Here is a 27,623-nt window from a genome sequence, read left to right on the forward strand (position 1 = left end):
GTTTAACGTTGTCTTGCTAGTGACTTTACACGTTGTCTTGCTAGTGATTGCTTACACGTTGTCTTGCTAGTGACTTTACGTTGTCTTGTGTGATTGTTTACGTTGTCTTGCTAGTGATTGTTTACACGTTGTCTTGCTAGTGACTTTACGTCGTCTTGCTGGTGATTGTTTACGTTGTCTTTGTGACTTTACACGTTGTCTTGCTAGTGATTGTTTACATTGTCTTGCTAGTGATTGTTACGTTGTCTTGCTAGTGACTTTACACGTTGTCTTGCTAGTGATTGTTTACACGTTGTCTTGCTAGTGATTGTTTTACGTTGTCTTGCTAGTGATTGTTTACACGTTGCCTTACTGGTGAACTTGTATATCTTATTGTGATCTTTGTTTGTCTACAGAGTGTGAGAGGATCAGCAGCAGCAACACGAGGTAAGAGTCAGGAAGGGAACAGCTGTGTGAGTGTTAGTCCAGCGTCTGATTACCGGAGGAAAAAATAGATCGTATGAACATTAAACACGTAAACCTAACCTAACCTAGTGAAAATCTAGACTAACCTACCCTAACGTAACCTAACCTAACCTGACATAACCTAACGTAACCTAACCTAACCTAACCTAATCATTATATAGTACAGACGTCATAAATCACCTGTATTCTGCCTGTAATCAATTTTGGGGGCTCACTGGTCCCTCACCGCACGACCCTCACTGACCTCCACCCCACCCCTCTCACCCAACCCACCAACTCCTCTCACCCTACCCACCACCCCTCTCACCCTACCACCAACTCCTCTCGCCCCTACCCCACCCCTCTCACCTACCCCCACCCCCCCTCGACCCTTTGCAAGCTATAATCCTTTTGCTACTGCTCACAGGATGAGTGTGGGGTGCACAATAAGTAACCGCTGTAAGCGCAAAATTAAAAATCAATCACCCTACCCCCACCCCACTCCTCTCACCCTACCTCCATCCCTCTCACCCCCACCTCCACCTACCCCCACTCCTCTCACCTACCCCCCACCCCTCTCCCTACCCCACCCTCTCACTACCCCACCTCTCAACCTACCCCCACCCCTCTCAACCTACCCCCACCCCTCTCAACCTCCCCCACCCCTCTCACCTTAACCCCCACCTCTCACCCCTACCCCCACCCCTTCACCCTACCCCCACCCCTCTCACTTTACCCCCACCCCTCTCACCCCTACCCCACCACCCTCTCCCCTACCCACCTCTCCTCCCCACCCCTCCACCCCTCTCACCTTACCCCCCACTCCTCACTCTACCCCCACCCCTTCCCTACCCCCACCCCTTCACTCTCCCCCACCTCTCCCCTACCCACCACCCCTCTCACCTACCCACCACCTCTCACCCTACCCACCACCCCTCTCACCTACCACCCTCACTACACCACCACCCTCTCCACCCTACCCCACCCCTCTCACCTACTCCCCACCCCTCTCAACTTCCCCCACCCCTCTCACCTTAACCCCTCACCTACCCCCCTTCACCTACCCCCCACCTCTCACTTTACCCCACCCCTCTCACCCTACCCACCACCCCTCCTTCCCACCACCCCTCTCCCTCCCCTCTCACCTTACCCCCACTCTCCTCTACACCCCTTCACTCACACCCCATCTCCTACCCCCACCCCTCTCACCTACCACCACCCCTCTCACCCCTACCCACCACCTCTCACCCTACCCACCACCCCTCTCACCCTACCCACCACCCCCTCTCACCCTACCCACCACCCCTCTCAACCTACCCCCACCCCTCTCGCCCCTACCCCTCCCTTACCCTCCTCACCCTACCCCCACCCCTCTCTACCCCCACCCCTCTCCACCTTTACTCCTCTCACTACACTCCTCTCACCTACCCCCACCCCTCTCACTTACCCCACCCCTCACCCCACCCTCTCACCCTACCCCCACCTCTCGCCTACCCCTCCACCTACCCTCCTCCTCTCCCCCACCCCTCTCCCCTACCCCCACCCCTCTCACCCTACCCCCACCCTCTTCACCCCTACCCCCACCCCTCTCACCCTACCCCACCCCTCTCACCTACCCCACCTCTCACCCCAATCCCACCCCTCTCCAACCCCAATCCCCACCCCTCTCACCCCTACCCCTTTCACCTACCCCACCCCTCTCACCTTAACCTCCACCCTCTCACCCTACCCATCACCCCTCTCATTCTACCCCACACCACTCTCACCCTACCTCCTCACCCACCTCCTCACTCTACCCCACTCCTCTCTCTACCCCCACCCCTCTCACCTACTCCCACCCCCTTCATTCTACTCCCACTCCTTCATTTTACCCCCACTCCCTCCTACCCCACCTCACTCCTCCACCCTTCAATTCTACTACACTCTTCACTCCACCTCACCTACCCCAACTCTCTCACCTCACCCCCCTGACCTGTATCATTTCTCACCCCCACCCCTTCCTTTCATTCTCCTACCCCCACCTCTTCCACTTACCCCCACCCCTCTCACCTCTACCCCCACCTCTCACTCCCAATCCCCACCTCCACCCCAATCCCCACCTCACCCCATTTCATTTTACCCCACCCTCTCACCTAACCTCCACCCTCCTCACCTACCCATCACCCTCTCAACTCCACCCCACACCACCTCACCCCTACCTCCCACCTCCCACCTCCTCTCTACCCCCACCTCTCTCCTACCCCACCCTCCACCTCTACTCCCACCTCCACTCTACCCCCACCTCCCACCCTACCCTCTCATCTACCCCCACCCCCTCTCACCTTACTCCCCACCCCTCTCACCTCTTACCCCCACCCTCTTCTTCCCCCACCCCTTCACCTCCCCTGACCCTATCATTCCCCACCCCTCTCATCTCTACCCACCACCCTCTCTCTACCCACCACCCCTCTCACCCTACCCCCTTCACCCCTACCCTTCAGCCCGACCATTGACCAAGCATCCTAGGGAGGTAACGAGAGGTGACCTGATCAACTAGCTTGTTACTGTGTCCTGACCTGCATAGGGGCCTGTGGTTGATGGAGTCCAGTCGTCTCTTGAAGGTCTCTAATGCCGGGTAGTAGTAAAGTCTCTCTCCTCTCTTCCTTCTCTCCATCTTCTCTCTTTCTTCCCCTTTCTCCCTTCCCTCCTCCTCTCCTTCCTCCTTCTTTCCTCCATCTTTCCTCCTTTTTTCCTTTCTTCCTTTCTCCTTCTTCCTTCCTCCCTCCTTCCTTTTTCTTCTTCCTGTCTCTTCCTTCTCTCCCTCCTTCTCCTTCTCCTTCTCTCCTCCTTCTCTTCCTCTCTCCTTCTTCCCCCCTCTCTTCTTCTTCCCTCTCTTTCTCCTCCTCCTTCTCTCCCTCTGCCTTAAGTCATTAACTTGTTTGGGGGTGAAGGAGAGGGAGAGGGAGTGGAGGGGAGTGAGAGGAAGGAGAGATGAGAGGGAGGGGCGGAGTGAAGGAGAGATGAGAGGAAGGGGTGGGAGGGAGAGGTGAGAGGGAGGGGTGGGGTGGAAGGAGAGGATGAGAGGGTAGGGTGGAGTGAAGGAGATGAGAGGAGGAAGAGGTAGGAGAGGTGGAGAGGGAGGGGTGGGAGAGAAGGAGGGGAGAAAGTGATGAAGAAGGAGAGGGAGGAGAGGAAGAAGAGGATAGGGAGGGGAGGAGAGTGAAGGAGAGAGGGAGAGGAGAGTGAGGAAGAGAGGGAGGGAGGAGAGTGAAGGAGAGGGGAGGGAGGAGGGAGGGGAGAGGGAGGGGGAGGGATGAAGGGACCCGGTGCATACAAGGCCGTGCCAATGAGGTCACCAGTGGAGGAAACAATAGACCCTCCGGCTGTAAAGGTGGCCTCCTCAGGGTCCTCACCTAGCCAGGGTCCCTCACCTAGTGCCAGGGCCCCTGCCCAGTGCCAGGGGCCCCCTCACCTAGTGCCAGGGGCCCTCACACCAGGTGCCAGGGCCCCCACCTAGTGCCAGGGGGCCCCCACTTAGTGCCAGGGGCCTCCACCTAGGTGCCAGGGCCCCCACCTATGCCAGGGGCCCCTCACATAGTGCCAGGGGCCCTCACCCATGCCAGGACCCCATCCAGTGCCAGGGACCCTCATCCAGTGCCAGGGACCCTATCCAGTGCCAGGGACCCTCACCTAGAGCCAGGCCCCTCACCTATGCCAGGGACCTCATCCAGTGCCAGGGACCCTAATCCAGTGCCAGGGGCCCCCACCCAGTGCCAGGGCCCCATCCAGCAGCCAGGGACCCCATCCAGTGCCAGGAATATCACCCAGAGCCAGGCCCCACCCAGTGCCAGGACCCTCATCCAGTGGGACCCTAATCCAGTGCCAGGGGCCCTCACCCAGTGCGGGGCCCCATCCAGTGCCAGGACCCTCATCCAGTGCCAGGAACATCACCCAGAGCCAGGGGCCCCATCCAGTGCCAGGACCTCACCCAGTGCCAGGACCCTCATCCAGTGCCAGGGGCCCTCACCCAGTGCCAGGGGCCCCATCCAGTGCCAGGGCCCTCACCCAGTGCCAGCGGCCGTCACCCAGTGCCAGGAGCCCTCATCCAGTGCCAGGGAACCTCACCCAGTGCCACATTAAGAAAAGAGCTGAGGGTGAAGGGAGAATTGGGAGGTGAAGGAAATGAGGGAAGGTGAGGGAGAGTTATCCGGGAAGAAGGAGCAAGAGAGAGAGAGAGAGAGAGTGTAGGCCTAGAGAGAGAGTGTAGGCCTAGTGAGAGACAGAGAGAGAAAATGTATGTGTGTGCCAAAGCAGCTTACATGATGCAAGTGTAAGCCTACTGAGAGAGAGAGAGAGAGAGAGTAGGGGCTAATAAGATATAGAGAGCATGTGTAGGCTTATTGAGAGAGAGAGAGAGAGAGGAGAGAGAGATAGAGAGAGAGAGATAGAGAGAGAGAGGGTTAGTGAGCCAGGTCATGTAGAGAGTGAGTGAGGGAGCATATTGGGCAAAGTTGAGGGTTAGAGGTGGTGGCTGCCAGACCTGACCCTTGTCGTTAATTACTGACCAGAGAGGGGGAGAGGAGAGGGGTGGAGGGAGGGGGAGGGGGTGAAAAGGAGGACGACAGGAGGGAGGGAAGGTAGGTGGAAGGCAGTAATGAGGTAGGGAGGAAAATGGTACTGGTGGTGGTACAGTGGTAGTGGTGGTGGGTACAGTGGTGGTGGTGTGTAGTGGTGATGGTACAGGGGTGGTGGTACAGTGGTGGGCAGTGGTGTGGTGGTGGTTCAGGGTAGTGGTGGTGCTACAGTGGTAGTGGTGGTGGTACAGGGGTAGTGGTACAGTGGTAGGGCAGTGGTAGTGGTAGCAGTGGTGTGATGGTGGTACAGTGGTAGTGGTGGTGGTACAGTGGTAGTGGTGGTGGTACAGTGGTAGTGGTGGTGGTGCCAGGGGTAGTGGTGGTGGTACAGGGGTAGTGGTGGTGGTACAGGTAGTGGTGGTGGTACAGGTAGTGGTGGTGGGCAATAGGGCAGTGGGTGGTGTACAGTGGTAGTGGTGGTGGTACAGGGTAGTGGTGGTGGTACAGGGGTAGTGGTGGTGGTACAGGGTGTGTGGTGGTGGTACAGGGGTAGTGGTGGTGGTACAGGGGTAGTGGTGGTGGTACAGGTGTGTGGGCAGGGGTAGTGGTGGTGATACAGGGGAGGGTGGTAGTGTGGTACAGGGGTAGTGGTGGTACAGGGGTAGTGGTGGTGGTGACAGGGTAGTGGTGGTGGGTACAGTGGTAGTGGTGGTGGGTACAGGGGTAGTGGTGGTGGTACAGTGGTAGTGGTGGTGGTATGTGGTAGTGGTGGTGGTACAGTGGTGGTGGTGGGCAGTGGTAGTGGGTGGTGGTACAGTGGTAGTGGTGGTACAGGGGTAGTGGTGGTGGTACAGTGGTAGTGGTGGTGGTACAGGGGTAGTGGTGGTGGTACAGGGGTAGTGGTGGTGGTACAGTGGTAGTGGTGGTGGTACAGTGGTAGTGGTGGTGGTACAGGGGTAGTGGTGGTATTACAGGTAGTGGTGGTGGCATGTGTGGTGGTACAGTGGTGGTACAGGGGCAAGGTAGTGGTGGTGGTACAGGGGTGTGGTGGTGGTACAGGGGTGGTGGTGTGGGGCAGGGGGTGGGTGTGATGGGGGTAGTGGTGGGTGGGCAGTGTGGTGGTACAGTGGTGTGTGGTGGTGGCACAGGGCAGGGTGTGGTGGTACAGTGGTGTGTGGTGGGTACAGGGGTAGTGGTGGTGTGGTACAGTGTGGTAGTGGTGGTACAGGGTGGTGGTACAGGGGTAGTGGTGGTGGTACAGAGTGGTGGTGGCAGGGGTAGTGGTGGTGGTACAGGGTAGTGGTGGTGGTACAGGGTAGTGGTGGTGGTGGGTATAGGGGTAGTGGTGGGTGGGTACAGGGGTAGTGGTGGTGGTGGCATGGGGTGGTGGGTACAGGGGTAGGGCGGGTACAGGGTAGTGGTGGTGGGTACAGGGGTAGGTAGGTACAGGGGTAGTGGTGGTGGTCAGGTAGTGGTGGTGGTACAGGGGTAGTGGTGGTGGTACAGTGGGTAGTGGTACAGTGGTAGTGGTGGTGTACAGTGGTAGTGGTGGTGGGGCAGTGGTAGTGGTGGTACTGGGTGTAGTGGGTGGTGATACAGGGGTAGGGTGATACAGGTAGTGGGTGGTGGTACAGTAGTGGTGGTGGTACCAGGGGTAGTGGTGGTGGCACAGGGGTAGTGGTGGTAGGTACAGGGGTAGTGGTGTGGCAGGTACAGGGGTGTGGTGGGTGGTTACAGGGGTAGTGGTGGTGGTACAGGTAGTGGTGTGGTGTACAGGGGTAGTGGTGGTGGTGGTACAGGGTAGTGGTGGTGGTACAGGGGTAGTGGTGGTGGTACAGGGGTAGTGGTGGTGGTTCAGGGTAGTGGTGTGTACAGGGGTAGTGGTGGTGGTGGTGGGTACAGTGGTGGTGGTGGTACAGTGTGGTGGGTGGTGGTGGGTACAGTGGTAGTGGTGGTGGCACAGGGGTAGTGGTGGTGGTACAGTGGTAGTGGTGGTGGCACAGGGGTAGTGTGGTGGCACAGGGGTAGGGTGGTACAGGGGTAGGTGGTACAGGGGTAGTGGTGGTGGTACGTGGGTAGTGGTGGTGGTGTGGTGGTGGTGGTGGTACAGGGGTAGTGGTGGTGGTGGTACAGTGAGTGGTGGTGGTGGTGGTACAGTGGTAGTGGTGGTGGTGGTGCAGGTGGTGGTGGTGGTACAGGGTAGTGTGGTACAGGGGTAGTGGTGGGTGGTGGGTACAGGGGTGTGGTGGTGGGTGGGTACAGGGGTAGTGGTGGTGGTACAGGGGTAGTGGTGGTGGGTGGCTAGGGGTAGTGGTGGCAGTGGTAGTGGTGGTGGTACAGTGTGGTGGTGGTGTGGTAGTGGTGGTGTACAGTGGTGGGTGGGGTAGTGGTGGTGGGTGTGGTACAGTGTGGTAGTGGTGGTGGTACAGGGGTGTAGTGGTGGTGGTACAGTGGTAGGTGGGTGGTACAGGGTAGTGGTGGTGGTACAGTGGGTGTGGTGGTGGCACAGTAGTGGTGGTCTAGGGGTAGTGGTGGTGGTACAGTGGTAGTGGTCGGCAGGGTGTGGTACAGGGGTAGTGGTGGTGGCACAGGGTAGTGGTGGTGGCACAGGGAGTGGTGGTGGTACAGTGGTGAGTGGGTGGTGGCGGCACAGGGGCAGTGGTGGTGGCACAGGGCAGTAGTGGTGGCACAGGGCAGTGGTGGTGGCGGTGGGTGCGGGGTAGTGGTGGTGGTACAGGGCAGTGGTGGCGGCACAGGGCAGTGGTGGTGGCACAGGGGTAGTGGTGGTGGCACAGGGTAGTGGGTGGTGGTGGCACAGGGTAGTGGTGGTGGCACAGGGCAGTGGTGGTGGTGGCACAGGGGCAGTGGTGGTGGTGGCAACAGGGTAGTGGTGGTGGCAATATGGCAGTGGTGGTGGTGGCACAGGGCAGTGGTGGTGGCACAGGGCAGTGGTGGTGGTGGCACAGGGCAGTGGTGGCGGCACAGCGGCTGTGGCGGTGGCAGGGGCATTGGGGGCAGTGGTGGTGGTGGTGGCGACAGGGGTGGTGGGTGGCACAGTGGTAGTGGTGGTGGCACAGGGGTAGTGGTGGTGCCACAGTGGTAGCAGTGGTGGTGGCACAGGGCAGTGGTGGTGGTGGTCATCAGGGCAGTGGTGGTGGCACAGGGGTAGTGGTGGTGGTCCAGGGCAGTGGTGGTGGCAATGGCAGTGGTGGTGGTGCAGGGCAGTGGTGAACGTAGTGGTGGTGGTACAGGGCAGTGGTGGCGGCACAGGGGTAGTGGTGGTGGCACAGGGCAGTGGTGGTGGCACAGGGCAGTGGTGGTGGCAACAGGGCAGTGGTGGTGGCACAGGGCAGTGGTGGTGGCACAGGTAAGTGGTGGTGGCACAGGGCAGTGGTGGCGGCAGCGGCAGTGGTGGTGGTGCAACAGGGGCAGTGGTGGTGGCACAGGGCAGTGGTGGTGGCAGGGCAGTGGTGGCAGGCACAGGGCAGTGGTGGTGGCACATGGCGGTGGCACAGGGTAGTGGTGTTGGCACAGGGGTAGTGGTGGTGGCACAGCGGCAGTGGTGGTGGTGGTCCAGGGCAGTGGTGGGTGGTCCAGGGGCAGTGGTGGTGGTACAGGCAGTGGTGGTGGCACAGGGCAGTGGTGGTGGCACAGGGCAGTGGTGGTGGCACAGTGGTAGTGGTGGTACAGGGCAGTGGTGGTGGCAATGGTGGGCAGTGGCGGCACAGGGGCAGTGGTGGTGGCACAGGGTAGTGGTGGTGGCGGTAACAGTGGTAGTGGTGGTGGCAATATGGCAGTGGTGGTGGCACAGGGGCAGTGGTGGTGGCAACAGGGAGTGGTGGCGGCACAGGGGAGGTGGTGGTGGCACAGGTCAGGTGGCGGTACAGTGGCAGTGGTGGTGGTGGCAATAAGTGGGCAGTGGTGGTGGCACAGCGGCAGTGGTGGTGGTGGCACAGGGGTAGTGGTGGTGGTACAGGGTAGTGGTGGTGGCACAGTGGTAGTGGTGGTGGCACAGCGGTAGTGGTGGCGGCACAGTGGTAGTGGTGGTGGCAACAGGGTAGTGGTGGTGGACAGGGCATGGTGGTAAGTAAATATGGGCAGTGGCGGTGGGCACAGGGCAGTGGTGGTGGCACAGGGGTAGTGGTGGTGGTGGCACAGGGCAGTGGTGGTGGTGGCACAGGGCAGTGGTGGTGGCGGACAGGGGCAGTGGTGGTGGCATAGGGCAGTGGTGGCGGTCGTTTGGCAGGGTGGCGGTACAGCGGCAGTGGTGGTGGCAACAGGGGCAGTGGTGGTGGCAACAGTGGCAGTGGCGGTGGCGGCACAGGGCAGTGGTGGCGGCGCGGGCAGTGGGTGGTGGTGGCACAGGGCAGTGGTGGTGGCATAGGGGCGGGTGGCAACATGGCAGTGGTGGCGGCAACAGCAGTGGTGGCGGCACAGTGAGCGGTGGTGGCATTGCGGGGAGTGGTGGCGGCACAGGGGCAGTGGTGGTGGTACATGGGCAGTGGTGGCGGCACAGGGCAGTGGTGGTGGTGGCAGGGGCAGTGGCGGTGGCACAGGGCAGTGGTGGTGGTGGCACAGGGCAGTGGTGGTGGCACAGGGCAGTGGTGGTGGTGGCAATATGGGCAGTGCTGGTGGCACAGGGTAGTGGTGGTGGCAACAGGTAGTGGTGGTGGCGGCACATGGTAGTGGTGGTGGCACAGCGGTATGGTGGCGGCAACAGTGGTTGTGGTGGCGTACGAGCGGCAGTGGTGGCGGCAACAGGGCAGTGGTGGTGGCACAGCGGCAGTGGTGGTGGTGGCACAGGGCAGTGGTGGTGGCACAGAGGTACAGTGGCGGCACAGGGTAGTGGTGGCGCTACAGTGGCAGTGGTGTGGTGGCACAGGGTGGTGGCGGCACATGGGCAGTGGTGGTGGCACAGCGGTGGTGGTGGCACAGTGGCAGTGGTGGTATAACATGGCAGTGGTGGCGGCAAATAAGTGGCAGTGGTGGTAACAGAGTGGTAGTGGTGGCGGTACAGGCAGTGGTGGTGGCACAGGGGCAGTGGTGGTGGCGGCACAGGGCAGTGGTGGTGGCATAGGGGCAGTGGTGGTGGCACATGGCAGTGGTGGTGGCAATAAGTGGCAGTGGTGGTGGCACAGGGCAGTGGTGGTGGCACAGGGCAGTGGTGGTGGTGGCACAGGGCAGTGGTGGTGGCACAGGGGTAGTGGTGGCGGTGGCACAGGCAGTGGTGGTGGTGGCAACAGGGCAGTGGCGGGCACAGGGCAGTGGTGGTGGCGGTACAGGGGTAGTGGTGGTGGCACAGGCAGTGGTGGTGGCACAGGGCAGGTGGTGGTGGCACAGTGGTGAAGTGGGTGGTGGCAATATGGTGCAGTGGTGGTGGCAGGCAGGGCAGTGGTGGTGGCACAGGGGCAGTGGTGGTGGCACAGGGCAGTGGTGGTGGTAACAGGGCAGTGGTGGTGGCACAGGGCAGTGGTGGTGGCAATGGTTAGTGAAATAATACCGAGAGAGGTAGTGGATTGCCTGGAAACCGATGTGTGGTTGGTTCTGTCAGCAATAAATGGCGGAGTGGTGCCAGTGATAACCTGTTAGGGGTGTGCTGGGGATTCTGGGATCTGGGTTGTTTTGGAGACTGTTAGAAATTCCTGGGATCTGCTGGGTTGTTTTGGAGACTTTAGAACTTCTGGGATCTTTTGCGATGTACTGAATCTGTAGGATCTCTTGGGATGTGTTGATGGCTCTGTGACTTCTGGGACAGCTGAAGGCTTGTACTCTCTAGAATATGCTGGGATGTTGTAGAGTCATATTCCTTGAATCTGTTGAGGTGCAGGAAGCTGTAGGACCTTATGATCTGCTGGGATGTGCTAAACGTATTTATTCTGGGATCTGTTGGGATGACTGGTAACCTGACCTGTTACTTGATTCCACAAACCTGACACAAAACAGCTGGACATACAACTGACACACACCTGACACATCAATTGGATAATGCTAAATTGGACACACGTACTGACACACACACCTGGACACACCAATACCTGATACCACACACACCAGGTATAAGTAAAAGTCAGTCTACCCAACACGGGGACAATCTTTGGCAATGTAGGTAGACAGGTGGTCTTAGTTCAGGTGTGTTCTTAGATAATACAGGTGTCAGACAGGTGTGTTAAAACTTGTTCAGTACCTGTTGTACTAAGTCAAACAGAAGGATGGAACAAAATATTGTTTTTGAACTATGTAATATAGATGGATGGAAATAAATATAGCCTTGTACCAATGCAATATAGATGGATGGAACAAATAGTCCTTGTACCACGTAATATAGATGGATGGAACAAAAAATGTGCTCTTGTACCACGTAATATTGATGGATGGAACAAAATATAGCTTTGTACCACGATGCAGGTGGATGGGACAAGGTTGTAAATTAATGATACAGGCGTGTAGGGTGAGTGGTATGTGTTTGCGGTCAGTAGCGATCTCAGCCTCTATAAATCTTTTAAACTGAAATATTCCATGTTATAGTGAGTATGAACGATGGTAGGGTGCCTGGTGCCTGGCTGTGAGGGTGCCTGGCTGTGAGGGTGCCTGGTGCCTGGCTGTGAGGGTGCCTGGTGCCTGGCTGTGAGGGTGCCTGGTGCCTGGCTGTGAGGGGTGCCTGGCTGTGAGGGTGCCTGGTGCCTGGCTGTGAGGGTGCCTGGCTGTGAGGGTGCCTGGTGCCTGGCTGTGAGGGTGCCTGGCTGTGGGAGGGTGCCTAGTGCCTGGCTGTGAGTGGTGCCTAGTGCCTGGCTGTGAGGGTGCCTGGGCCTGGCTGTGAGGGTGCCTGGTGCCTGGCTGTGAGGGTGCCTGGCTGTGAGGGTGCCTGGCTGTGAGGGTGCCTGGCTGTGAGGTGCCTGGTGCCTGGCTGTGAGGGTGCCTAGTGCCTGGCTGTGAGGGTGCCTGGTGCCTGGCTGTGAGGGTGCCTGGTGCCTGGCTGTGAGGGTGCCTGGCTGTGGGGTGCCTCGTGCCTGGCTGTGAGGGTGCCTGGTGCCTGGCTGTGAGGGTGCTCTGGCTGTGAGGGTGCCTGTGCCTGGCTGTGAGGGTGCCTGGTGCCTGGCTGTGAGGGTGCCTGGCTGTGAGGGTGCCTGGCTGGAGGGTGTTTGGCTGTGAGGGTGCCTGGCTGTGAGGGTGCCTGGTGCCTGGCTGTGAGGGTGCCTGGCTGGTGAGGGTGCTCCTGGTGCCTGGCCGTGAGGGGCACCTGGTTGTGGGGAGGAGGATGCCTGGTCTGAGGAGGGGTGCCTGGCTGTGAGGTGCCACTAGTGATAGGTGGGAGTACCATGGCACTGGTGTGGGGAGTCACGGCACTACGGTGTGGGGAGTCACCATGGCACTAGGGTGTGGGGAGTCACCATGGCACTAGGGTGTGGGAGTCACCATGGCACTAGGGTGTGGAGGTCGTTACGGTATTAAGCAGCCAGCAAGTGTCGGTATTTTCCAGTAACAAGGAGAAAGTACCTGGTGCCTTCAGTGGCTCAGCGGTGATACTGGGGAGAGCGCGGGTAATGTTTCTGAGGATTGTCTGAGTTATTATTATTATATATATATTGTTGTTATATATTTATATATATATATATGTATATGGCATATATATACATGTATATGTATGATGTGTGTGTGTGTGTGTAGGTATCAGATCAAAATAAATATAATTATTTTGTACTGTCATTTTAGCTGGGTCTGATCTGGCCAATATGCACCATTTTAACCTGCCAGGTACACACACACACACACACACACACACACACACACACACACACACACAAAACTTACTGCAACAAACAAAAATTTGATAGAATGAGAAACTTGTCTAGAAAAAATCTGTTCTTTCCAAATGGCTGTTGCCGGGTCAGAGTCTCAACTCGCCAAAACACTAAAAGCATGAAACCACTATAGCCTCGTAACCCTAGGCTATGTCTCTGACTATGCACTACCAGAGGGAGGAAGGGGACGGGAGAGATGGGAGGGGAGAGAGGAAGGGGAGAGAGTGGGAGGGGAGGTAGTGGAAGACTGAGAGAGGAGAAGGGGACGGTGGGGAGGGAGGGAGGTAAAGACTGAGAGAGAGGGACGTGAGAGGGGAGGGATAAAAAGACTGAGAGAGGAGTGAAGGGGACGGGAGAGAGATGAGGAGGTAGTGGAAGACTGAGAGAGGAGGAAGGGGGATGGGAGAAGAGGGAGTTTGAAGGGTAGTTGGAGAGGAGGGCAGAGTTATGGGGGAGGATGGGATAGGAGGACAAAGGGGAGGACTTCTTTTTGGAAGGGGGTGTGGGAGGAATATGGTTGAGAGAGTGATGAGGTGGGGCTGGGAAGGGGGGAGTATGAGGGTTGGTGTTTACCTACCCCTCACCCCTCACTGCATCTCCATGGTTGTAGAAGCCAATACCCGGCCATTTCAGTGAATTTGTACCAGCCTGTGTGTGTGTGTGTGTGTGTGTGAAAGGCATGACAATATACGGTATGTATGAATGTCATAATACTAATAGTTATTTATTTTATATGCTAAAGGTCACTAACAATACCTAGGTTGGCAAAATTATGGGGTCATACCTGGACTTTACCCTGGCAGAATTCAGGTGTGTTTTGATAACTATAGATGACTAAATGTGTAGGCATAGGCAAGCGTGAGGAAGTTAGGTCTTTCTGTCAGGGGTGTAGTGTTGTCACGGTTACTGTAAGGATGTGGCATGTAGTATTGGATGTGGTAAGCAGGTATATTTGTTCAGGTTCTGCCATCTCCCATCTCACCATCTCTCCCCCTCATCTCTCTATCTCATCTCTCCCCATCTCTCACCCCATTTCATAAAGATAAGACATGCTGAACGTCTGATGGTACTGATCAGGTCTTTGTGATAACCTGATGGTGATAGTGGTGGGTGATGGTGGTAGGTGGATGGTGGTAGGTGATGATGGTGGTGGTGGGATGGTGGTGGTGTGGTGGTGGGGTGGTGGTGTGGTGGTGGTGGTGGTAGGTGGTGTGGGTGGGTGATGGTGGTAGGTGATGATGGTGGTGGTGGTGATGGTGGTGATGGTGGTGGTAGGTGGTGATGGTGGTGGGTGATGGTGGTAGGTGATGATAGGTAGGTAGGGTGGTGATGGTGGTGAGGGGTGATGGGTGAGATGGTGGTAGGTGGATTGTGGTGTGTGGTGAGATGGTGGTGGTGGTAGGTGGTGGTGGTAGGTAGTGATGGTTGTTATGTTATGGTCATGGCACAGCAGGTAGGTAGGTAGTGGTTATATGGATGGTGGTGATTAGTAGTAATAGTAGTAGTACAGTAGTTGAAGTAGTGGGGATAGTGGTAGTAATATTCCACCGTACCAAACCTAATAATATAAACCACTATGATCCATTATTTAACTTTTATAGTAAACATTAACCCAGTCCTATAAACCTTAACCTAACCTAACCTTAACCTAACCTAACCCAACCTAACCTAAACTAACTTAACCTAACCTATAAACCTTAACCTAACCTAACTTAAATATTTACTATAAACACACGCACACGCACACACGCACGCACACACACACACACACACACACACACACACACACACACACACACACACACACACACACACACACACACACACGCACACACACACACACACAACCACGCACGTATAATCCTATAACACACACTTTTTATTTCTAATTGATACCTGCTTTCCAAATTACTAAATGTTGCTATTTCATAGTAGACCGTATAAAACACACACACACACACGCTGGTCAATGCACACAGGGGGAGGCATTTTTCACCACCTGAGGCAAAACTGAACTAATTGGCGGGAACTGAAAGAGGAGACTGGGTCGCTGTGAGGATGATGGTGGCAGGTGAAGCGATACTGCCCATCCGCTCACCTGAAGTTGTGTGTGTGTGTGTGTTGAGGTGTTATGATGCTTAATGATCTCTCTCTCTTTCCCCTACACACAAACACCTCATAAAAGCAACTTCCCACACACACTCTTCCCTTCGTAAGAATTATACACCTAAAAGTCCCCCCCACGTCTTCTGCAACACATCAAGCAGAAACACATTATAGAAACACATTTATCTCCTCAGCTATACATCACACACACAGTCTCTTAGCTTGTGTTGATCTTGCAATACTTTAGGGTCGACATTTTTGCTCTCTCTTCTGGCTAATGTTGATCTTCCAAGATAAAACAAAATAATATATCATATGAAACGTTTTTTGCACGTGTTGCCGACGAGGGAGGCTCTTGTGCCCCTCGTGAGGTTCTTAGACCTCGTGAGTGTCTTGTGACCTCGTGAGTGTCTTGTGCCCTCGTGAGTGTCTTGGACCTCGTGAGTGTCTTGTGCCCTCGTGTGACTGTGAGTGTCTTGTGACCTGAGTGTCTTGTGACCGTGAGGGTCTTGACCCGTGAGTGTCTTGGATCCGTGAGTGTCTTGTGCTCCTCGTGAGTGTCTTGTGACCTCGTGAGTGTCTTTGACCTCGTGAGTGTCTTGGACCTCGTGAGTGTCTTGTGAGTGTCTTGGACCTCGTGAGTGTCTTGGACCTCGTGAGTGTCTTGTGACCTCGTGAGTGTCTTGTGCCCTCGTGAGTGTCTTGTGCCCTCGTGAGTGTGTCCAACAAAGGAATGAGAGAGTGACAAGTGGTGGTTGGGTGATGGTAATGACGGCATGAAGAGGAGTGATGACTGTCTGGGGACACGTGCGATTGCACACACACACACACACACACACACACACACACTCTCTCTCACATATACAAATACACACACTGCATACACACACATACACTCAAAGACATATACTCACAGACGTCCAGACACACATATATTCTCTCTTTTACTAATTCTTACTCACACACACACACTCACGCCTAACATGCACTCAAACACTCACTCACGCCACACACGCACTCAAACACTACTCACTCACACACACTTCATTAGCCAGTCGTCGCTCACTGTCTCAAGATGCCCCCAACCCCCGCCCCCCACCCAGCCCCCCCGCCCTCCGCCTCCCCCCCGGTCTCCTTCATTAGTCAACACCAATTTTATACCTGTTTTTGCTTGATAGAAACAACTCCACAGCTGGTCGTGGTGACAGCTGGTGGTGTAGTGTGGTGACAGGTGGTATGTGACACACACACCGCACCACACTACACCACACCCAGAGCACCACAACACTACACCACTGCACACCACCACACCACTAACTACACCACAACACCACTACACCACACCACCACTCCCACACCACACCACATACTACACCACAACACCACTACACCACACCACCACTCCCACACTACACCACACCACCAACTACACCATAACACCACTACACCACACCACTAACTACAACTACAACACCACTACACCACACCACCACCCCACACTACACCACACCATACTACACCACACACCCACACCACCACACCACCACACCCCACTCCCACACTACACCACACCACCACTACACCATAACACCACTACACCACACCACCACTCCCACACTACACCACACCACATACTACACACAACACCACATCACACCACCACCACACACCACATCACACCACTACCACCACACATACAGTAGCTGGGATCTTGGGTGTCCGGGTCGACTCTATCTGCATACCCACAACCTGAATCCCTATGTAAACACACCCTGCTCACCCCTCTCCCGCTTAACCAACAATATACCACCACCAAGACCTCTGTCTCTCACTCACTCGCTCACTCACTGCATTCCTTCCTTCCTTCCTCCCTCACTGACTCCACTCACTTAACCACTGCATTCCTTCCTTCCTCATTCCCTTCCTTCCTCCCTCCCTCACTGACTCGCTCACTCACTCACTCACTCCATTCCTTCCTCCCTCACTCCTTCGCTGGCGTCAGGGGGTGTAGTACCAGGGAGAGGAGAAAGAGGAAGAGATGAAAGAGAGAGAGAAGAGATGGGACAAGAGGAGGATAAAGAGGAAGAGGAGTAGGGGGTGAAAGAGAAAGGGGGGATAGGAATGAAGATACGAAAGAGAGAAAAGAAAAGTCGAAAGAGTAAGTAGATAGAAAGAAAGGGAAGAGAAAGAGAGTTAAGAAAGATGGATAAAGGAAGCAAAAGAGCGGAAAAGAAAGCAACGTGTACAGAAAGTTATCAAGGAGAGAGAGAGAGGAGAGAGAGGGGAGAGAGAGAGAGGAGAGAGAGAGAGAGAGAGAGACCTACTAATGAACGGTGTAATGTATTCCAGATATCATGTGATTATATCCACATCCACCACACCTTTTTTTTTTTCAACACTCATAGAAGGTTGGCCACTGTTTAAATCTGGTGGTCACTGTGTCCATGTCTCGGTGGCCACTGTGTCCATGTCTGGTGGCCACTGTGTCCATGTCCGGTATCCGAGGGCCAGGGACCAGATCTAATGAGCACAGTGCCTAACACAGGTGCCATGTGATGTATGGTAACCAGAAGGAGGGAGGGGGAGGTCGTGAAGGAGGGGAGGGGGAGGTCGTGAAGGAAGGGAGGGAGGTCGTGAAGGAGGGAGGGAGGTCGTGAAGGAAGGGGAGGGAGGTCGTGAGGAGGAGGGAGGGAGGTCGTGAAGGAAGGGAGGGAGGTCGAGGGAGGGGAGGGGGAGATCGTGAAGGAGGGAGGGAGGTCGTGAAGGAGGGAGGGAGGTCGTGAAGGAGGGAGGGAGGTCGTGAAGGAGGGAGGAGGTCGTGAAGGAGGGAGGGAGGTCGTGAAGGAGGGGAGGGAGGTCGTGAAGGAGGGAGGGAGGTCGTGAAGGAGGGAGGGAGGTCGTGAAGGAGGGAGGGGGAGGTCGTGAAGGAGGGAGCGGGGAGGTCGTGAAGGAGGGGGAGGGAGGTCGTGAAGGAGGAGGGAGGGAGGTCGTGAAGGGAGGGAGGGAGGTCGTGAAGGAAGGGAGGGAGGTCGTGAAGGAGGGAGGGAGGTCGTGAGAGGAGGGAGGGAGGTCGTGAAGGAGGGAGGGGGAGGTCGTGAAAGGGGAGGGAGGTCGTGGAAGGAAGGATGGAGGGAGGGAAGTGAGGAAGGATGGAGGGAGAGGGAAGTGAGGAAGGATGGAGGGAGAGGGAAGGATGGAGGAGAAGGAAGCGGATCACATCCTCCCGCCGTGGTTGGTTCATCAAAGACCCCGAGATAAATACTGTGAGCTTGTGAGGCCAGAGGGTTGACCGACCATATCTGTTCATGTTTAGTTACTCTCCCTCTTTTCTCCCTTCCTTCTCTCCTTCTCCCCCTTCCTTCCTTCCTGTCTCCTCTTCCCTTTCCCCTTCTCCTTTTTCCCTTTTATTTTTTCACTCTTTCTCTCTTCCTCTCCTCTCCTCTCCTCCCCCTCTTCCTTCTTCTCTCCGCTATCTCTCCTTGACCTCTCTATCCTCTTTTTCCCTCTCTTTTAGTTTCCTCCCTTCCTCTTATCACCCGTTCCCCACCCCTCCTCCTTCCCTCTCGTCTTTCTTTCTCTTCCTCTCCTTTATACCTCCTTGTCCCTTCTCCCCTCCTCTTGCCTTCTATTCTTTCTCCTCTCCTCCCTCTTCCTTCTCCTCTCCCTCCCTCTTCCCTCCTCTCTTCCTCACATCATTCTACCCTTCCTCCCTCCCCTACCAGTAGCCCCACCTCCCTACCCTTGCAGCATACCTCACCAGTAGCCACACACCTCCCTACCCTTGCAGCCATACCTCACCAGTAGCCACCTGCCTCCCTACCCTTGCAGCCATACCACTGAGTAGCCACACCAGCCCTGGTTCATGGCCGGTAGGAGGAAGGCTGGTTCATGGCCAGTAGGGAGGGAAGGTTGGTTCATGGCAGTAGGAGAAAGGTTGGTTCATGGCCGTAGGAGGAAGGCTGGTTCATAGCCCGGTAGGTGGGAAGGTTGGTTCATGGCCCGGTAGGAAGGAAGGCTGGTTCATGGCGGATAGGAGGAAGAGTTGATTCATGGCCAGTAGAGAAGGTTGGTTCATGGCGGTAGGAGAGAAGGTTGGTTCATGGCCGGTAGGGGGAAGTTTAGTTCATGGCCCGGTAGGAGAAGGTTGGTTCATGGCGGTAGGAGAGAAGGTTGGTTCTTGGCCTGTAGGAGAGAAAGGTTGGTTCATGGCCCGGTAGGAGAGAAGGTTGGTTCATGGCCAGTAGGAGAAGGTTGGTTCATGGCCGGTAGGAGAAAGGTTGGTTCATGGCCCGGTAGGAGAGAAGGTTGGTTCATGGCTCGGTAGGAGGGAAGGTTGGTTCGCGGTAGGAGAAAGGTTGGTTCATGGCCGGTAGGAGGAAGGCTGGTTCATGGCCCGGTAGGAGAGAAGGTTGGTTCATGGCCCGGTAGGAGAGAAAGGTTGGTTCATGGCGGTTGGAGGAAGGGTGGTTCATGGCCCGGTAGGAGGGAAGGGTGATGGAACCTTCTTTGTCATTGGCTCTGACGTTCAGCATGATGGACCACTCTGGCCTTGAGAAGAACTCGTCTTGAGATTTTTACCTCAGGTTCTCTCACTTGTCTCTCACTCTCTATCTCAAAGTCAACCTCTATCTCTTTATCCATCACTGAGACATGTTTTGTAGCATTATCTTCCCTCTACCTCAGCTTACCTCTGGGAATTATGTGGTGTTAGGTTAGGTCAGGTCAGGTCAGGTCAGGTCATGTGTTACTCTCAGGTTTTAGGAATTGTCTTACCTGTGGTTGGTTTTGATTGGTTCTCTTAATATGTCACCTCCAGTTCCATCCATATCTTGTCTGGTTGGGTTAGGTTAGGTTAAGTAAGGTTTCGTTGGGTTAGCTTGGGTTGGGTTAGCTTGGGTTGGGTTAGCTTGGGTTGGGTTAGCTTGGGTTGGGTTAGCTTGGGTTGGGTTAGCTTGGGTTGGGTTGGTTTGGGTTGGATTTGGATTGTAATGGCCCCTGTTTCATAAACAGAAGGATTATGTAAATGGGTTAATTACATTTGATTTATATACTGATTCATCCCCTGTAACTTTCCACTAGCTATGAGGTGACACGTTCAGTGCACGTGATAAGGTGTGCCCATGGGAAGTTGCGTCATATTATGCTGAGTTAAGGCATAAAGTAGCCGGCTCCCTGGCCACCTAAAGCGGGCAGTAGTTTGATATCCTTGACTAGAGGAAGACGTTATTTGAGAGCCATCGTGGATGGTTCCGTCTTCCCTCGAGGGAGGACGACGTACCTATTCCGTTCTCCCTCGATGGGTCACTACTCATAGATTGTTACTTACCCTCACTCAATTATCGTATCGTCAGGACGTACTTAGCAGAGCTATTTACATAGCCTCCGTCCTTCTTTTAACACTCATTTATATTGAAAGTTACGGTTGATTTACACTCTGGAATTGTATCAACAGCAGTTCCTCAATAAAGGAAAACAGACAATTGGGTTTCGCTACTAAAACCCAATATAATATAAATGTACCAGCCTAATTAACTTCTACAGAATTCTACAGTTATCCGGCTATTACAGTATTGGTTAGGTTGGGTTGGGTTAGATTACGACACGTTACGTTAGGTTGTGGTTGTGGTAACTACACCAACACAGGTACTACACCAGCACAGGTACCTACACCAACACAGGTACCTACACCAACACAGGTACCTACACCAACACAGGTACCTACACCAACACAGGTACCTACACCAACACAGGTACCTACACCAACACAGGTACCTACACCAACACAGGTACCTACACCAACACAGGTACCTACACCAGCACAGTACCTACATCACTGAGTACCTACACCAGCACAGGTGCCTACACCAGCACAGGTACCTACACCAACCTGAGTGCCTACACCAACACAGGTGCCTACACCAACACAGGTACCTACACCAACACAGGTACCTACACCAACACAGGGTACTACGCAACACAGGTGCTACACCAACACAGGTGCCTACACCAACACAGGTACCTGCACCAACACAGGTGCCCTGCACCAACACAGGTACCTACACCCATACAGGCTACACCAACACAGGTACCTACACCAACACAGGTACCTACACCAACACAGGTACCTACACCCATACAGGTACTACACCAACACAGGTACCTACACCAACACAGGTACCTACACCAACACAAGTACCTACCAACACAGGTACCTACACCAACACAGTACCTACACCAACACAGGTACCTACACCAACACAGTGCCTGCACCAACACAGGTACCTACACCAACGGTACTGCACCCAGCACGGTCTACACCAGCACAGGTGCCTACACCAGCACAAGTGCCTACACCAACACAGGTACCTACACCAGCACAGGTGCCTACACCAACACAGGTACCTACACCAACACAGGTACCTACACCGTTGATGAAGACAGTGGGAAGACAGTCCAGGTGGTGTACATCTCCTCAAACTCTCATCTCGGTGAAAGTTTTGAATTTGCAATCTCAAAGTTTATTCCCTGTTCAGGTATAAAGAACATTGGTGCAGATTATAAACTTTGAAATAGATGCAAAAGTTGAGTCTTATTATTTGCATTTCGTATTTTTCTTTAACTATAACAGGCGAAGTGAGGCAGCAGTAGAGAGCTTGTTAGTGTTGTATGAAGCCAAAGCTGCCTGGATTGGGTGTCCTTTTAGTTCTCTATTCTGTTAGTTACTCGAAACCGATTTTAACTTTTTTTTCATAACCACGCGCCACCATTCCGTCTGTGGGCGTGGGAGGATCAATGGGCGTTGGCGTAGAGATGGGCGTGGGAAGATAGACGCCCCTCTCTTAAGATGCTCCCCTCTCTCTGGGCCCATTTATGGATCATTCTATTCACGAGCTCCACAAATTGGGCGGCCTCGATAGCTGACTCCGTGTGGGGAACATAACGCGCCCCGACACCTGCTGGGGCTCAGTTCACTGTGCAGCGTCTCTCTCTCTCTCTCTCTCTCTCTCTCTCTCTCTCTCTCTCTTGCACGAGGTAATGAACTGGCTTTACCTATTAACTACCGCCTATTTTTACCCAGTAATATATTCAGTAAAGAAATAGGTCAAAATATTGTGTTATGTAAAGCTTCCATTTATCGAGGTTGAGATGGCGTGTGTAATGAAGACATATTAAGTCTGGTAATGAATATAGCACACACACACACACACACACACACACACACCTGGCAACACTACTAACGCAAGATGGTGTCGTGTTTGTTATAGTAGTCACGTAGGTTATTCTAAGCCAGACCACAGATTACCCGACCCGACCCGACCTGTCGACCCGACTCATTCGACCCGACCGACCCGAGCCGGCCCGACCTAATCCTTAATTAGTGTTAGGGTGGTTAACCTTAAGATAAAATAAGCTGGGGTGGATATTCTTCACGTGATCCTAAAATTAGTTTAAGAAAAGACTGACAGATAAACACTTAATCCTGTATCCCCAGCAGCTGTTAGATGAACGTGACGGGGATAATGACAAGAGGCTTTGATGTAGTATATGTTGTTACAGATCACATAAGCTCCTCGGTATGTCTGTCAAGCTTATTATTTTGGCAGCTGATTCACCAACCATCAAGCTTGAGGTGTAAATGCTGGACCTCAGGGTTAAGCAAGGAGGCTGACACCAATGAGTATGGTACGGTGCAGTAATAGTTGCTTAGAAGACACACATCCTACGCCCGCCAACCATCAACAGAAGTACAGACCCTTCACTAGTGCGTTTACAGGGGCTCGTCAGGTCTTGTGCAGCGTGGCAGCCTGTGTTTGTTTACATTCGACAAAAGGAAACTTGCAATAGTAAGGTATTATGGATCCAAGTAAACAATATTAAAACAAATACCTCATTATAATGATTTGTGGAATGTAAATATGACGAGTTCCTGTAAACGCACTAGTGAAGGGGACTGTTCACCGGAGAACTGCCAGTCGTCCTGTACTAAACTATCATACAGCTTTAAATGCCGGGTAAATAGTGACAATATAACAGTGAGTTAATGTAAATGAAGTTTAACTAACAACACTCCTGTTAATACGGACTATAGCAATATGGTATGTTATATATAGAGTGTCTATAACGCCCTCTGACGGTAAGAATTATATCAGCCAACATTTGAGGATATTATATGTTGTTACTTATGTTTATCCTCGGTGTTTATGATCTATTAAGTCACAACAACACCGCCTCTTATACTTTATACTATACTTGTTAATTCACTATATTATTCACTATATACATTTAGGAGTGGGTGGGCGTTTGGAGGTGGTGGGTGTTTGGGGTGGGTGGGTGTTTGGAGGTGGGTGGGTGTTTGGGAGTGGGTGGGTGTTTGGAGGTGGGTGGGCGTTTGGAGGTGGGTGGGTGTTTGGAGGTGGGTGGGTGTTTGGAGGTGGGTGGGCGTTTGGAGTGGGTGGGTGTTTGGAGGTGGGTGGGTGTTTGGAGGTGGGTGGGTGTTTGGAGGTGGGTGGGTGTTTGGAAGTGGGTGGGTGTTTGGAAGTGGGTGGGTGTTTGGAGGTGGGTGGGTGTTTGGAAGTGGGTGGGTGTTTGGAAGTGGGTGGGTGTTTGGAGGTGGGTGGGTGTTTGGAGGTGGGTGGGTGTTTGGAGGTGGGTGGGTGTTTGGAAGTGGGTGGGTGTTTGGAGGTGGGTGAGGTTTTAGGTGGTGCGGCAGACAGGGGGAGGTGAGTGGGCGGCGGAGGGGTGGAGTGGAAAGAATACATTATGAAAAAGAGACAGGTTGGAGAGTAAGTGAAAGGAAGAGAGGGAAATAAGAGAATGGGTGAGAGAGAGGTCACTGGAGTGGGGAGAGGGAAGAGCAGGGAGGGCCAGTGGGCGGGATCAGAGAGAAGGGGAGGCGGAGGTGGGAGAGGGCTAGGAAGGAGAGTCAGTGGAGCAGCTTCAGTAAAAACAAAGGGTGGAGTGTGGTGAGAGGGGCTTGGAGGAGACAGGTGGGGAGAGAGGCTGGTGGAGCAGGCTCAGTAAGAGGTGGAGTGCAGAGGAGGTGGGTCGGAGGGCAGGTGGGGAGAGAGAGGGCCGGGAGGAGAGAGAGGAATACCGGAAGGAATGGTTGATGGTCCCTGCGTCACTGCTGGCCGGGAATGTGTGTGTCGTCACGCCCGCCAGCTCACGCCTCGCCGTTGCCCCGCATGGTTGGCCTCTCAGGAGTCACTTTTACGAATATTGTTTTCTTGGTCGCTGGAATTTTATCAAAGTTTATTGTCGTCAGTGACCAGAAGGGTGTTTGGGGGTACACACTAGGTGGGGGCAACACTGTGTGTGTGGTGTGTGATGGTGCTGAGTGGTGTGTGATGGTGTGTGGTGGTGGTGTGGAGTGGTGTGTGATGGTGTACTGATGTGTGGTGGTGGTGGTGGTGTTGAGTGGTGTGTGATGGTGTGTGGTGGTGTGTGGTGATGGTGGTGTTGAATGGTGTGTGATGCTGTGCTGGTGTGTGGTGATGGTGGTGGTGATGTAGAGTGGTGTGTGGTGGTGATGATATTGAGTGATGTATGGTGGTGGTGTGGAGCGGTATGGTGGTGGTGTGGAGAGTAGTGTTTCATCATGACACTCACTGACCACTGACCCAGCTCATTCTCCTGGCTCACATAATCCTCCTCCAGGTCCAGACGCCCCGGAGAGAAAATACTTACCTGTGACTACAACGGACAATAAAAATAAATAAACCTTCTGTTATACCTCAAGTTTTCTTTCAATCAAACACTTTCTACAACATGTCTATTGTATTATTGTAGGATTTATTGTTGTATTTCAATTTTGGCTTTGACCTCAAGGCTGGATGAATCTTGGTTCGGTAGATATTAAGGGATAGTGTGCTAACTAGTCTTCCTGAATGGTGGCATATGTTGACATGGTGAGGCAGGAGGTGGGTGGGAGCAAAAGGCGACCTCCTTAACTCCCTCCCGTATGTTTCCATCAGCTGCTCCTGGACGACAGCTGGTCCCTGCAGCTGATGGAGCCAACGACACATATTGGACTTCTTTTGTTTTCATTCTTGACGGAAGTTTCGGTGACGTCATATGCTTCCACTTAGTGTGTATGACCGTACTTAAACAGTTACCCTCCCTGTGTTAGTTGATAGTTACTCTCCCTGTGTTAGGTGATACAGTTACCCTCCCTGTGTTAGTTGATAGTTACCCTCCCTGTGTTAGGTGATACAGTTACCCTCCCTGTGTTAGTTGATAGTTACCCTCCCTGTGTTAGGTGATACAGTTACCCTCCCTGTGTTAGGTGATACAGTTACCCTCCCTGTGTGTTGGGTGATAGTTACCCTCCTGTGTTGGGTGATACAGTTACTCTCCTGTATTAGGTAATAGTTACTCCCTGTGTTAGGTATTACAGTTACCCTCCCTGTGTGGTGTTCGTTACTCTCCTGTGTTAGGTAATAGTTACCATCTCTGTTTTGGGTGATAAATTACCTCCCATTGTTAGGTGTTAGTTACTCTCCCTGTGTTGGGTTTTACAGTTACCCTCCTGTGTTATCTGACAGTTACCCCTCTGTGTAGCTGATGCAGTTACCCTCCTGTGTAAGCTGATACAGTTACCCTCCCTGTGTTAGCTGATACAGTTATCCTCCCTCTGTTAGCTGATACAGTTACCCTCCCTGTGTTAGCTGAATACAGTTACCCTCCTGTGTTAGCTGATACAGTTATCTCCTCCTGTGTTAGCTGATACAGTTACCCCTCTGTGTTAGCTGATACAGTTACCCCTTCCTGTGTTAGCTGATACAGTTATCCTCCTGTGTTAGCTGATACAGTTACTCCTCTGTGTTAGCTGATACAGTTACCCTCCTGTGTTGGCGATGCAGTTACCCTTCCTGTGTTAGCTGATACAGTTACCCCTCTGTGTTGGCTGATACAGTTACCCTTCCTGTGTTAGCTGATACAGTTACTCCCTCTGTGTTAGCTGATACAGTTACCCTTCCTGTGTTAGCGTGATCAGTTACCCTTCCTGTGTTAGCTGATACAGTTATCCTCCTGTGTTAGCTGATACAGTTACCCTTCCTGTGTTAGCTGATACAGTTACCCTTCCTGTGTTAGCTGATACAGTTACCCTCCCTTGTTGGCTGATACAGTTATCCTCCTGTGTTAGCTGATGCAGTTACCCTTCCTGTGTTAGCTGATGCAGTTACCCTCCTGTGTGTTAGCTGATACAGTTACCCTTCCTGTGTTAGCTGATACAGTTACCCTTCCTGTGTTAGCTGATACAGTTACCCTCCCTGTGTTAGCTGATACAGTTACCCTCCCTGTGTAGCTGATACAGTTACCCTTCCTGTGTTAGCTGATACAGTTATCCTCCCTCTGTTAGCTGATACAGTTACCTTCCTGTGTTAGCTGATACAGTTACCCTTCCTGTGTTAGCTGATGCAGTTACCCTCCTGTGTTAGCTGATACAGTTACCCCTCCTGTGTAGCTGATGCAGTTACCCTCCTGTGTTAGCTGATACAGTTATCTCTCCTGTGTTAGCTGATACAGTTACCCTTCCTGTGTTAGCTGATACAGTTACCCTCCTGTGTTAGCTGATGCAGTTACCCTTCCTGTGTTGGCTGATACAGTTACCTTCCTGTGTTAGCTGATGCAGTTACCTCCCTGTGTTAGCTGATACAGTTACCCTTCTGTGTTAGCTGGATACAGTTACCCTTCCTGTGTTAGCTGATGCAGTTGCCTTCCTGTGTTAGCTGATACAGTTACCCTCCTGTGTTAGCTGATACAGTTATCCTCCCTGTGTTGGCTGATGCAGTTGACCTCCTGTGTGCTGATACAGTTACCCTTCTGTTGGCTGATACAGTTATCCTCCTTGTTGCTGATACAGTTGCCTTCTGTGTTGGCTGATACAGTTACCCTTCCTGTGTTGGCTGATGCGTTGCCCTCCTGTGTTGCTGGATGTTACCTCCTGTGTGCTGATACAGTTACCCTCCTGTGTTAGCTGATACAGTTATCCTCCTGTGTTAGCTAGTACAGTTACCCTTCCTGTGTTAGCTGATACAGTTACCCTCCTGTGTTAGCTGATACAGTCCCTTCCTGTGTTAGCTGATACAGTTACCCCTTCCTGGTAGCTGATACAGTTACCCTCCCTGTGTTAGCGCTGATACAGTTACCCCTTCCTGTGTTAGCTGATACAGTTACCCTTCCTGTGTTAGCTGATACAGTTACCCCTCTGTGTTAGCTGTACAGTTACCTCCCTGTGTTAGCTGATACAGTTACCCTCTCCTGTGTTGGCTGATACAGTTACCCTTCCTGTGTTAGCTGATACAGTTACCCTTCCTGTGTTAGCTGATACAGTTACCCTTCCTGTGTTGGCTGTACAGTTATCCTCCTGTGTTGGCTGATACAGTTACCCTCCCTGTGTTAGCTGATACAGTTATCCTCCTGTGTTAGCTGAGTACAGTTGCCCCTCCTGTGTTAGCTGATACAGTTACCCTCCTATGTTGCTGATACAGTTACCCTCCTGTGTTAGCTGATACAGTTATCCTCCCTGTGTTAGCTGATACAGTTGCCTCCTGTGTTGGCACAGTTACCCTCCCTGTGTTAGCTGATACAGTTGACCCTCTCCTGTGTTGGCTGATGCAGTTATCCTCCTGTGTTAGCTGATACAGTTACCCCTCTGTGTTGGCTGATACAGTTACCCTCCTGTGTTAGCTGATACAGTTACCCCTCTGTGTTGGCT

The 27,623-nt window shown here is 53.5% G+C and overlaps 1 protein-coding gene across 2 annotated transcripts in view; it reads left to right on the forward strand.

Moving 5' to 3' along the window:
* Positions 1-393: 393 nt before the first annotated feature.
* LOC121857219 (protein O-linked-mannose beta-1,2-N-acetylglucosaminyltransferase 1-like) overlaps positions 394-27,623 on the forward strand; it is a 172,991-nt gene continuing 145,761 nt past the window's right edge. For both annotated transcript variants that reach the window (XM_042353173.1, XM_042353174.1), the window contains exon 1: positions 394-426. The gene's annotated coding sequence lies outside the window, so the exon portion shown is untranslated. The remainder of the gene's footprint in view (positions 427-27,623) is intronic.

Source organism: Homarus americanus, unplaced genomic scaffold, assembly GCF_018991925.1.
Source record: "Homarus americanus isolate GMGI-L3 unplaced genomic scaffold, GMGI_Hamer_2.0 scaffold20465, whole genome shotgun sequence".
Taxonomy (NCBI): Eukaryota; Metazoa; Arthropoda; class Malacostraca; order Decapoda; family Nephropidae; genus Homarus; species Homarus americanus.